This window comes from Sminthopsis crassicaudata, chromosome 4, assembly GCF_048593235.1.
Source record: "Sminthopsis crassicaudata isolate SCR6 chromosome 4, ASM4859323v1, whole genome shotgun sequence".
Lineage (NCBI taxonomy): Eukaryota > Metazoa > Chordata > Mammalia > Dasyuromorphia > Dasyuridae > Sminthopsis > Sminthopsis crassicaudata.
Window position 1 is genome coordinate 317172151 of NC_133620.1, and position 14080 is coordinate 317186230.

The window sequence follows — 14080 nt, forward strand, 5'->3', positions numbered from 1 at the left end:
CTTTTTTACATTATAATAATATCCTATCATATTCATACACTGTCATTTGTTTAACCATTCTGCAGGATCTTTTTTAGTTTCCAGTTCTTTGCCACCATAAAAAGAGCTATTATAAATGTTTTTGTACATATGTATCCTTTTCCTCTTCCCTTGATCTCAATTGGAGGATAGATCTAGCAGTAACATTTCTGGGTTAAACAGTATGTATTAATGGCTTTTGGGGCTTAGTTCCAATTGTACTGTCTACCAATTAATAGTTCCATCAACAGTATAATAATATGCCTGTTTTCCTGTAGCTCTTCCAACATTTGTTATTTTCCCTATTTGTCAATTTTGCAAATGTGATGACTATGATACAGAACCTGCCAGTTGTTTTAATTTGTATTTCTTTAATCTGTAGTGATTTGGGACATTTTTCACATGGCTATTGATGTTAGATATTTTCCTCAGAAACTTGCCTGTTCATACTCTGAAAATTTATCAATAAGAAATAGTTCCTGTCCTTGTAAAAGGATTTAAAATTAAAAAGGAAGGAAAATAAAACCCAAACTAAGAGCAGTCATTATTGTTAAATTTATATTGAAATGGAAGCTAACTCTAAAATGAAATTAGTTTGGTCCAAAGAGGCCACTCTTTCTTTACTTCCACTTCTAGATGTAGGAACTGAAAAGATTCAGATAGCCTTTGTTAATCTAAAATTTCAGAATACATAACCAATTTTCTAATAGCCATATTTAAAGGATCATGAATTTCCATAAGAACATAGGGTCGTTCATGAATTCAGTTTGCTTTTTGGTTAAAGATGCATGAAGATTTCTTAAGGTTTTTTAAAAGACTTTTCTTTAGAGAAAAAATAAGATTTCTGATTTCCCAAAACCTCTTGTGTTTTTATTATTTCTGGATGCTAAAGCCAAAATAATTTTAGAAGTACATGTCATGCATATGAAAATATTAGACAATCATTTCCCAAAATGGATGAATATTGGCTTTTTTTCTGCTTGACATCACTAACATTTATGAGATTCAGCTTAAATGTTAAAATTTTTATTAACATTGAGGTACTGGAATATATTAACTCAAAGAAAAATTCCCAGTACAATCATGGTTGCAAAAAAGATAGGATTTTTGCATATCTGAAAACAGAAGAAAGTTTCAAGTTGGACTATACATTTTTAAAATGTAACTTAAATGGAATGATTAGATATGTAACAGAGTAGAGAAAAAAATTTAAGAAGCTTCTACTAATAAATATTTGAGGGACAGTGAAACCATAAAAAGTGAATAATAAAATACCCTTTTATTTCTAAAACTCAGCCCTTACCAAGCTAGCTGTGAATATTTAAATTTTAAAATTCCCAATTAATGATACCAGTAGCAATTTGTAATAAAATCAGAAAAACTCATTTTTGTTCTCATTGTAGTTTTCAAATTTATATTCCAAAGTTTATATATGTTGGTTTTTTCTTCTTGTGAAGCTGTGAATTTGGCTCATCTTATTTTCAATTCAATAAATCTTAGGAATGAGAGAGAGGTTTTCTCCCTGTTTATTTCTCACTATCTTTTTTTTTTTTTTTTTTTTTTTACTTTGACCAGCCATATCAAAATGAAATGAATAGATTAAATTTTTCAAAATTGAACTCAAATACTAGACAGTTTAGAATCATAAAAGCTTCCTACTAAAGTTATTTTTCATTATAAAACTTGCTCAAACTAAATTTAATGTAACTATTTGTTTTCCTGACTGAATCAATTCTGCCATGTGGAAACAGACATTTATATAACAAGGTTTAAAGGTTTGCAAACTGACTTACAAATGTTATGTCATCCTTTCAACAATTCTTTGAGAAAAAGCTTGTTATACTCATTTTTCAGAAGAGGAAACAGAGACAGACAGATATTAAGTGGTTTGCCCCAATCATATAGCTAGCAAATGTCTAAGGCAGGATTTGAATTTAGATCTTCCTGACTTGAGGTTCAGAGTTCTATCCATGTGACAATCTTGGTTTTTTTTTTTAATAGATAAAAGCAAGAAAAATGAAAAATATGCTGACATTTATACATTTAAAAACAAAGGAGGGATAGGTGGTGGTAAGGTGGATAGAGTATTGACACTTGAAGTGAAGGGGACCCAAGCTCAAATTCAGTCTCAGACACTTGAGACTTACTAGTTGTGTGAGATCCTGGATAAATCACTTAACCCACAATCTACAGAAATGAAACTGGAAAAAAATATGTATATTAAAAAAAAAAAAAAAAAAAAATATATATATATATATATATATATATATATATATATATATATATGCCACTGGAAGACTTTGTGTGCCATTCAAAGAGAGCTTTCCATTTTTCTTTTAATTTATATTGTGGGTTGAAGCATTTATGTTTCCTTTTTTTTCTTTTTTCTGAGGCTGGGGTTAAGTGACTTGCCCAGGGTCACACAGTTAGGATGTGTTAAGTGTCTGAGACCAGATTTGAACTTGGGTCCTCCTGAATTCAGGGCTGGTGCTCTATCCACTGCGCCACCTAGCTGCCCCCCTTTTATAAAATGTTAAGATCAAATGTTTACTCCTTCAGGGAAATTACCTAGTAGGAGGTTATACCTATCATATCACTTGACCATTAAAACTTTCAAGTCTTGAGAAAATAATGAATCCCAAAGATAGTGGAGATTCCTTAGAGGAAACTTAACTTACTTAAATTAAGACTTGTTCTCATCACAGATTCAGGAGCAAACAGGAAAAGGCTTATTTAAAAGATATTTCCCCCACTCTCTCACCCCCAACTTACAGCATAGCTCATGGTTGATAGTTACAAAGGTGAGCCTCTGCCTTTAGAAGGTTCTTGCTAAGGTGGAAGTTAGAGTGGTCCAATTTGTAGTTCACCACCCACATTGGTAAGGAGAGGCTCAGCCTCTACCCCTACAAAAGCTGGGAGAATGTAGGAATCAGAGTTCCCATGGACGACTCATAAAAAACATCTCAGGAAAAGAGAGTAAAGTGATTCAGAGGAATATAATGATCTGCAGGACTTAGACCTTCTGAATCATTAATAGAAGACTATGATGATTTCCCAACAGGTAGCCTTGGTGTCTAATGGCTGGTCCTAGGATTGAGATTATAGAAATGTCAAACCCTTTAGCAGATCCCCTTAAAGAGACATATACACTTGTCCTAGAATAGGCAGAGAACATAGGTCGTGTCTTGCACAAAAGCAATCTATACTTCTAAACCTGGCACATTGTTTTGAGTGTAAGTGATTAAAAAAAAAAAAAAAAGATTCTCCCTCCCATATTCCACTGCAAGGAACCTGCCCAGACAGGAGACAAAAGCAGGGTTTTAGAAAGGATTCAGCTGGCACAAAACACAACAGAAGAGAATTCTGACTCTGGGACCCAGCCAAAATAGAAACAGCCCCAGATAGAATCAGGAATAAAAATTTTTACAAGAAAGAAAGAAAGAAAGAAGAAAGAAAGAAAGAAAGAAAGAAAGAAAGAAAGAAAGAAAGAAAGAAAGAAAGAAAGAAAGAAAGAAAGAAAGAAAGAAAGAAAGAAAGAAAGAAAGAAAGAAAGAAAGAAAGAAAGAAAGAAAGAAAGAAAGAAAGAAAGAAAGAAAGAAAGAAAGAAAGAAAGAAAGAAAGAAAGAAAGAAAGAAAGAAAGAAAGAAAAAAAGAAAGAAAGAAAGAAAAAAAGAAAGAAAGAAAGAAGGAAAGAAAAAAAAGGAAGAAAGGAAAAAGGAAAGAAAGAAAAAAAGGAAAAAAAAGGAAGAAAGGAAAAAGGAAAGAAGGGAAGAAGGAAAAAGGAAAAAAGGAAGAAGGAAAAAGGAAAAAGGAAAGAAAGAAGAAAGGAAAGAAAGAAAGAAAAAGAAAGAAAGAAGGAAAGAGGGGAATCTAGTTACTGATCAGACAAGTGCTGAGTTCATGACATCTCATAGCCTGTGTTTTATCCACTCTATCCCAGATAATGAACTATATACATCATGGAAAAAAATCCCTCAGTTCTCAAAATTTAGAGACTATGAAGAAAGCTTTATTGTTATTGTTCAATAGGAGGAGGAGTTATCTGCTGACTGACAGTTTTCTTTGACAATATCCTCTATTGGCCAAGTAGATTCTGATTACAAACCATTTCCTACTTGTGTTTATAAATGTAAAAGAAAAATGATGGGCTGTCAGGCAGGATTATAAACTTCTTGCAGCTGGTCTTGGAAGTAGAACAAAATAATTTATTTCTTTCAAGGAGAGAACAAAAGCTTTGCTCCTTTCTGTGGGGAAATCTTGAAAATGGCATGAGATTGAGGTAGACCTAGACAGAAGGAAGTGCATGTCTACTCCTACTATCTTGAAATGGAGATGGGTTTCAAAATTAAGCCACTCCAAGAAATAAAAAAAGATAGAAAAGATCCCTCTATTTGAGCTTGCCCATATTCTTGTCTACCATAGGATCTGAGATGACAATGAAATGGTCTTCAATTATGTTGATCACAATCTATTTAAACTTGCTCCATCTTTAATGACTTTTCTGTTTCTTTACAAGTTCACTCCAGTTCTCTTAACATCACTTCAGGATATCAACACTGCATTCAGGTTTTCCATCTGTTATCTTTTACTCTCTTTGCAGCAAATATTTTTAATCTTATTTTCTTTCTTTCATATTTTATGCTGTTTCTCTTGAATAATTCCTTGTAAGAAATATTTGATGAAAAGGGTACTTTTAGTTAAGAGCTCAGATATCAAATAACTAGTATGCTTTCCATCAGTCAATCAGTAAATAAGCATTTATTAAGCCTTACTATATATCTGTACTAAGGACTAGGCACAGAATTAAGCACTAGGAATTATAAAACAAGGTGAAAACCTGCCTTCATTTTTGATACGTGGGTCCTTCTCTCTTTTTTTTTTTTTTATTAATTTTATAATTATAACATTTTTTGACAGTACATATGCATAGGTAATTTTTTGCAACATTATCCCTTGTACTCCCTTCTGTTCTGAATTTTTCCCCTCCTTCCCTCCACCCCCTCCCCTAGACAGCAGGCACTCCCATACATATTAAATATGTTATAGTATATCCTAGGTACAATATATATATATATGTGTGTGTGTGTGTGTGTGTGTGTGTGTGTGTGTGTGTGTGTGTGTGTAGAACCGAATTTTGTTGTTGTTGTTACAAAGGAAGAATTGGATTTGGAAGGTAAAAATAACCTGGGGAGAAAAACAAAAAAATGCTAACAGTTTACACTCATTTCCCAGTGTTGCTTCTCTGGGTGTAGCCAATTCTGTACATCATTGATCAATTGGAATTGGATTAGCTCTTCTCTATGTTGAAGATATCTACTTCTACCAGAATACATCCTCATATAGTATTGTTGTTGAAGTGTATAATGATCCCCTAGTTCTGCTCATTTCACTCAGCATCAGTTGATGTAAGTCTCACCAAGCCTCTCTGTATTCATCCTGTTGGTCATTTCTTACAGAGCAATAATATTCCATAACATTCACATACCATAATTAACCCAAACATTCTCCAATTGATCGGCATCCATTCATTTTCCAGTTTCTAGCCACAACAAAAAGGGCTGCCACAATATTTTGGCACATATAGGTCCCTTTCCCTTCTTTAGTATTTGCTTGGGATCTAAGCCCAGAAGTAGCACTGCTGGATCAAAAGGAATGCACAGTTTGATAACTTTTTGGGCATAATTCCAGATTGCTCTCCAGAATGGTTGGATTCGTTCACAACTCCACCAACAATGCATCAGTGTCCCAGTTTTCCCACATCCCCTCCAACATTCATCATTATTTGTTCCTGTCATCTTAGCCAATCTGACAGGTGTGTAGTGGTATCTCAGAGTTGTCTTAATTTGCATTTCTCTGATCAATAGTGATTTGGAACACTCTTTCATATGAGTGGAAATAGTTTCAATTTCATCATCTGAAAATAGTCTGTTCATATCAATTGGGAGAATGGCTTGATTTCTTATAAATTAGAGTCAATTCTCTGTATATTTTGGAGATGAGGGCCTTTATCAGAACCTTTAACTGCAAAAATGTTTTTTCCAATTTGTTACTTCCCTTCTAATCTTGTTTGCATTAGTTTTGTTTGTACAAAAGCTTTTTAATTTGATGTAATCAAAATTTTCTATTTTGTGATGAATAATGATTTCTAGTTCTCCTTTGGTCACAAATTCCTTCCTCCTCCACAAGTCTGAGAGGTAAACCATCCCATGTTCCTCCAATTTATTTATGATTTCGTTCTTTATGCCTAAATCTTGGACCCATTTTGATCTAATCTTAGTATGTGGTGTTAAATGTGGGTCCATGCCTAGTTTCTGCCATACTAATTTCCAGTTTTCCCAGAAGTTTTTGTCAAATAATGAATTCTTATCCCAAAAGTTGGGATCTTTGGATTTGTCAAACACTAGATTATTATTTTTATTCACTATCTTGTACTGTGAACCTAACCTATTCCACTGATCAACTAGTCTATTTCTTAGCCAATACCAAATGGTTTTGGTGACTGCTACTTTACAATATAGTTCTAGATCAGGTACAGCTAGGCCACCTTCATTTGATTTTTTTTTCATTACTTCCCTTGAAATTCTCAATCTTTTGTTCTTCCATATGAATTTTGTTGTTATTTTTTCTAGGTCATTAAAACAGTTTCTTGGGAGTCTGATTGGTATAGCACTAAATAAATGGATTAGTTTAGGGAGTATTGTCATCTTGATTATATTCACTCGGCCTATCCAAGAACACTTAATGTCTTTCCAACTATTTAAATCTGACTTTATTTTTGTGGCAAGTGTTTCATAATTTTGCTCATATAATTCCTGACTTTCCTTTGATAGATATATTCCCAAATATTTTATACTATCGACAGTTATTTTGAATGGAATTTCTCTTTGTATCTCTTGCTATTGGATTGTGTTGGTAATGTATGAAAATGTTGAGGATTTTTGTGGATTTATTTTGTATCCTGCAACTTTGCTAAAGTTCTGAATTATTTCTTGTTTTTAGTTTTTTTGTTTGTTTGTTTGTTTTTTGTTTTGTTTTGTTTTGTTTTTCCCCTGAGGCTGGGGTTAAGTGACTTGCCCAGGGTCACACAGCTAGGAAGTGTTAAGTGTCTAAGACTAGATTTGAACTTGGGTCCTCCTGAATTCAAGGCTGGTGCTCTATCCACTGTGCCACCTAGCTGCCCCTGAATTATTTCTAATAGCTTTTTAGCAGAGTCTTTGAAGTTCTCTAAGTATACCATCATATCATCTGCAAAGAGTAATAGTTTGATTTCCTCATTACTTACTCTAATTCCTTGAATCTCTTTCTCAGCTCTTATTGCTGAGGCTAGAGTTTCTAGTACAATATTGAATAGTAATGGTGATAGTGGGCAACCTTGTTTCATCCTGATCTTACTGGGAAAGGTTCCAGTTTATTGCCATTACATATGATGTTTATTGATGGTTTTAAATATATGCTCCTTATTATTTTAAGGAATAGTCCATTTATTCCTATACTCTCAAGTGTTTTTAGTAGGAATGGATGTTGTATTTTATCAAATGCTTTTTCTGCATCTATTGAAATGATCATATGGTTTTTGTTAATTTGGTTATTGATATAGTCAATTATGCTAATAGTTTTCCTAATATTGAACCTGCCCTGCATTCCTGGTATAAATCCCACTTGGTCATAGTGTATTATCCTGTAGTCTTTTTGCTAATATTTTATTTAAGATATTAGCATTAATATTCATTAGGGAGATTGGTCTATAATTTTCTTTCTCTGTTTTTTTTAGGTATCAGTACCATGTCTGTGTCATAAAAGGAATTTGGTAGGACTCCTTCAATCCCTATTTTTTCAAATAGTTTATATAGCATTGGAGTTAGTTGTTCTTTAAATGTCTGGTAGAATTAACATGTAAATCCATCTGGTCCTGGGGATTTTTTTCCTAGGGACTATTTAGACTATTTACTTCTACCTCTGTTAAACTGGGCAAGCTATATTTTTGAAGGTATTCTTCCATTTCATTTAAGTTATCAAATTTATTGACATAAAGTTGGGCAAAGTAGCTCCTAACTATTGTTCTAATTTCCTCTTCTTTAGTGGTGAGTTCTCCCATTTCATTTTTAAGACTAACAATTTGCTTTTCCTCTTTCCTTTTTTAAATCAGATTTACTAAGGGTTTGTCTATTTTGTTGGTTTTTTCATAGAACCAACTCTTAGTTTTATTAATTAATTCAATAGTTTTTTTACTTTCAATTTTATTAATCTCACCTTTTATTTTTAGAATTTCAAGTTTCATGTTTGTCTGGGGGTTTTTAATTTTTTCCTTTTCTAGCATTTTTAGTTGTAAGCCCAATTCATTGACCTTCTCTTTCTCTATTTTATGCAAGTAGGCTTCTAGAGATATAAAACTTCCCCTTATTACTGCTTTGGCTATATCCCACACATTTTGGTATGATGTCTCATTATTGTCATTTTCTTGGGTGAAGTTATTAATTATGTCTATGATTTGCTGTTTCACCCAATCATTCTTTAGTATGAGATTATTTAGTTTCCAATTATTTTTTTAGTCTATTTTCCCCTGGCTTTTTATTGAATGTAATTTTCATTGCATTGTGGTCTGAAAAGGATGCATTTACTATTTCTGCCTTACTTCATTTATTTTGAGGTTTTTATGTCCTGGTATATGATCAAAGTGTACTCCTTTCTGTCTCCATTTAGCTTTCACCAAAGATCTATCCTATCAAACTTTTCTAGTATTCTTTTTACTTCTTTGACTTCTTTCTTATTTATTTTGTGGTTTGATTTATCTAATTCTGAGAGTGCAAGGTTGAGATCTCTCACTATTATAGTTTTGCTGTCTATTTCTTAATTTCTCTTTTAAGAATTTAGATGCTGTGTATATGTTTATTGATACTGCTTCATTACCTATGCTACCCTTTAGCAAGATATAATGCCCTTCCTTATCTCTTTTATTTAGATCAATTTTTGTTTTTGCTTGATCTGAGATGAGGATGGCTACCCCTGCTTTTTTGGCTTCACCTGAGGCATAGTAGTTTCTGCTCCACCCTTTTACTTTTATTCTGAATGTATCACCCTGTTTCAGGTGTGTTTCCTGTAAACAACATATAGTAGGATTCTGGCTTTTAATCCAGTATGCTAACTGCTTCCTCTGTATGGGGAAGTTTACCCCATTCACATTTATGGTTAGAATGACTAATTCTATATTGCTTGCCATCCTGTTAACCTCTGCTTATGCTTTTCTCCTTTCCTTCCCTCTTACCCTCCTCCCCAGTATTACACTTGTGAGCACCACTTGCTTTTCACAGCCCTCCCTTTTTAGTATCCCTCCCCCACCTTAAAGTTCTTATTCCTATTTTACCCCTTTTCCTCATAATTTCTGTATTCCCTTCCCCTTAGCTTACTTTTTCCCTCCCACTTTTCAATGAAGAAATTTCACCACAAATCGAAGATGTATTGATACACACTATGCTCATCCCCCTCCTTTCTTTCTCTCTTCATGAGATGTAGTACCACCACTTTACCCTTTTTTATGATATAATTTCCTTTCCACCTCTGGTTTCTAGGACAAATTATACATGTGTTCTTTACATATCTTTATGGCAGAAATATAGTTCTCAAGATTTCTTTTTACCTTTTTAGAAATCTCTTGAGTTCTGTATTTGAAGATCAAACATTTTGTGTAGATCTGTTTTTTGTTTTGTTTTGTTTTGTTTTGTTTTGTTTTTTTATCAAGAATAGATGGAATTCATTTATTTTGTTAAATGTCCATCTTCATCCCTGGAAAAGGATGCTCATTTTTGCTGAGTAAGTTATTCTTGGCTGCATAACAAGTTCCTTAGCCTTTCGGAATATCATATTCCAGGCCCTTCATTCCTTTAATGTGGATGCTGCTAGATCCTGGGTTATCTTTATTGTGGCTCCTCCATGTCTGAATTGCTTTTTTCTAGCAGCTTCCAATATTTTTTCCTTTGTCTGATGGTTCTTGAACTTGGCCACTATATTTTTTGGCATTTTGATTTTAGGGTCCCTTTCAGTAGGTAATTGATGAATTTTTTCAATGTCTATTTTACCCTCTGTTTCTAAAATATCTGGGCAATTCTCTTTGATAATTTCCTGGAAAATAGTGTCCAGGATCTTTTTTTCCTCACATTTTTCAGGGAGTCTGATTATTCTCAAATTGTCTCTCCTGGATCTGTTTTGCAGGTCTGTTGTCTTTCCAATAAAGTACTTGACATTCTTTTCAATTGTTTCGTTTTTCTGGTTTTGCTTGACTACTTCTTGGTTTCTCCTTGAGTCATTCATTTCTACTTGTTCAATTCTAATTTTCAATGATGTATTTTCTTCACTCACTTTTTTTGTATCTTTTTGTAATTGTCGAATTGAGTTTTTATCTTCTATGGAATTTTTGTCCATTTCATCAGTTTTATTTTTTGAGAGCTGTTTTCTTTTTCCAACTCACTAATTTTATTTCTCAATGATTTGATCTCTTTATCCATTCTGGATGACTTCTCCAGACTCTCTTGCCAAGCTTCCCTTTCCTTTTCCCATTTCTCTTCTAGCTCTCTTGTGAGAGCCTTTTTGATTTCCTCTATGAGAGTTTTGTGTATTGAGGAGCAGATCATATCCCTCTTAGGGCATTCCTCTGCAGACAGTCTGCTTTTAGTCTCCTCAGGGTTTTAAGTCTGCTCTCTATTCATACAGAAGCTGTCAATGGTTAGAGCCCTTTTAAATTTTTTGTTCATTTTGTCAGAGTGGGAATCAAAGAAAACAAATTGACAAGAGAAACAATTGGTCTGTTTGGGGGGGGATGGGGCTGGATGGTGTTACTGGGCTTATTCTACAGACTGTGGGAGACAGCAGCTAGGCACTAATAGGACAGTGATGGCTGCTCACTGCATCTGCACTCTGAGGCTCTAAAAACACACTGAGTCACTCCGGGTGGGGGTGGGGGTGGCCGGATCCCCAGAGACACTAGCTTTCTGGGGTTTTTTTCTTTACCTCCAGTGTTTACACCTTCTCTGCTGTTCCTGGCTTTCTGCCCAGCAGAATATCCACACTGGGGTAAAGATCGTTTTGCAGAAATGGAAGAGATAGAACCTCTTCCCCCTCAGGTCTGAGCTATGTGAGCTGCCTGCCTTGCTTTGGCTGCTTGCCCTCAGCCTGCTCCCAGTCTGTTCGTCCCCTCCCCCAAGCAAACACAGACCTTTTCTAGCAAATTTCAAGGATGTCTTCTGTTGGTGATTATTGGTGGGTTTCTTTTCTGGTCAAGCATTAATTCCAAGGCTTGTCATGAAGTAAATTCTGAGAGAAAATGCGGAGCTCAAGCAGCTATGTGTCTCCTCTCCGCCATCTTGGCCCAGAAGTCCCCTTTTCTCTTTTTTATGATCTCTTTGGGACATAGATATTGTAGAGACTCTGCTGTATCAAAGGGTCACATCAAACTATTATAGTTTGATACCCCTTTGAGAATCTTTAGTTCCAAATTGCTCTCCAGAATGTCTGGATCAGTTCACAACTCTAGCAATAATGTATTAGTGTTCTAATTTTTCCACATCTCTTCCAACATTTATCATTATCATCTTAGCCAACCTGAGAGGTGTGAAGATCACCTCAGAGTGATCTTAATTTGCATTTCTTTAATCAATAATGATTTAGAGCATTTTTTTCATATTCTAGAAAGAGCTTTAATTTCTTCATCTGAAAATTGTCTGTTCATATGCATTGACCATTTATCAATTGGAGAGTGGCTTGTATTCTTATAAATTTGAGTCAATTCTCTATTAATTTTAGAAATTAAGCCTTTATCAGAAACACTGGGTATACATTCTCTTCCCCCCCCCCAGCTTTCTGTTTCCCTTCTAATCTTGTTTGCATTGGTTTTGTCTGTACAAAACCTTTTTAATTTAATATAATCACAATTATCCATTTTACATTTCCTAATGTTCTCTAATTCTTCTTTGGCCATAAATTCCTTTCTTTTCCACAGGTCTGAGAGATAGACTATCCCTTGTTCTCCTAATTTGCTTATAGTATCACTCTTTATATTTAAATCATAAAACCATTTCAATCTTATCTTGATATAAGTGTTAGATGTTGATCAATGCCTAATTTCTGCCATATTATTTTCCAATTTTCCCAGCAATTTTTGTCAAATAATGAGTTCTTATCCAAGAAGCCGATGTCTTTAGGTTTATCAAACACTAAATTACTATAGTCATTGACTATTGTGTTTTGTGAACCTAACCTATTCCATTAATTCACTAAGAGAGTTCATATTCTAATGAGGGTAGATGCTGAGTCTAAGATCAGGAAACTAGATTCAAATTTGACTTTTGTACTCTTGCTAACTGGGTGACCCTGGGAAAATCATTTAACTGCACTCTTTCTCAGTTTTCTTAACTCTGAAATAGGGATAACAAGAGTATCTACTTCCCAGGGTTGTGAAAATCAAATGAGATAATATCTGTAAAGTCCTTAGTACATTAATAGTAGTGTTTGATACTTAATAGACATCTGATAAATACTTGTTCCCTTCCTGCCTGTAAATACAGAAAAAAGAACACATATGAGAGATATTGTGAAGGTAAACATAACAAGAGTTAGTATGTCATTGGATTTTAGAATGGAGAGAAGTAATAAGAACACATAGGAAGAGACAAGGTAATGAAGAGCTTTAAATGCTAGAGGTCCTTATATTTGATTCTGGAGGTAACAAGGGGTTACTGGTGTTTGTTGAGGAGAGGAGATGACATGAATAGGCGTATGCTTTTGGAAAATCACTTCGGTAAATGAGTGGAGGATGCACTGCAGTGGAGAGAAACTTGAGACAGGGAGGACAATTAATAGGTTATTGAATAGGCCAAGAAAGAGTCAATAAGGTCTGAACTAGGATTGGGGTCCCATGAATGAAGGAAGAAGGACACATATAGGAGATGTTGTGAAAGTAAAAACAAGATTTATCAATAGACTGGATATATGAGATGAGTGAGAGTGAGAAGTTGAGGACGAATGACAGAGTTTGTGAGTATAGGTGATTATGAGGTTGATGGTGCCCTCAACAATAATAGGAAAGTTGGAAAGGGGGAAGGAAAGATAATTAATTCTATTTTGAGTATGTGTTTAAGATGCTTGGTGGACATTCAGTTTGAAATGTTCAATAGGCAGTTGGTTTTATGGGAATGGAACTTAGGAGAGAGATTAGGACTAGATATATAAAACTAGGAATCATCTAAAAGAGATGGTAATTGTGCCCATGGGAGCTGCTAAGGTTACCAAATGAGAGAAGAGAGAGAAAAGAGAATAGAGTGCAGAGGAGTGTTTTAGGGACACCCATGATTAGTAGATATGACATGGATGAATAGCCAGCAAAGGAGGCAGAAAAATGGTCAGATTGACAAGAGGAGAACCAGGGAAAGCAGTATCATGTGTAACTTGAGTTTCAAAGCCCTTGGATATAGAACTTTAATCCTTTCTTCTCCTAATAAAAAATAACAATCAGTTTAGCTTGAATCTAAAAATTGTATCCCTTAGACTAATAATATTTAGGAGAATATAAATATACAATTCTACCTTAGAACCCCTTCTCACTGAGGAGAGTAAACCCTGCCTCTTGCCCCAACTTTCTCCTTCCCCTCCTGGCTGTAATTAAAGTTTCCCTTGTAGAAAGTTGAGGGGAGGAGACACTAGAAGTGTCCATTCTTATCTCCTTGGGAGCCACAGCAAAAAAAAAAAAAAAAAAAAAAAAAAAAGATAAGAAGAAGTTACCATGGATACCTATGGGAATATCCTAGAGGACCTCTCCCTCTTCTGGGGGTTGGGCTTGATAGCATAGAGGTTTCCCAGGAAAGAAGGCATCACACACGAGAAGATAGCAGAATGACCTAGTGCTCTGCTCTAGCTCTAAACACTGTCCAGTGATCCCATGAGATAAGCAAGAATAACAATAGACATAGAAAGTGGTCGGGAACAGGTGGAAGATCAGAGGGGATAAAGGGAATTGAATGCTTGTGCTGAAGCCCTGGATTTATGTAGGGTTTCAGCCAGAGATTAGCTTGAAGAA

At 34.6% G+C, this 14080-nt stretch overlaps 1 protein-coding gene across 2 annotated transcripts in view; it reads left to right on the forward strand.

Annotated features, from left to right (window-relative positions):
• CARD14 (caspase recruitment domain family member 14) overlaps positions 1 to 14080 on the forward strand; it is a 93256-nt gene that overhangs the window by 47770 nt on the left and 31406 nt on the right. The window lies entirely within an intron of this gene.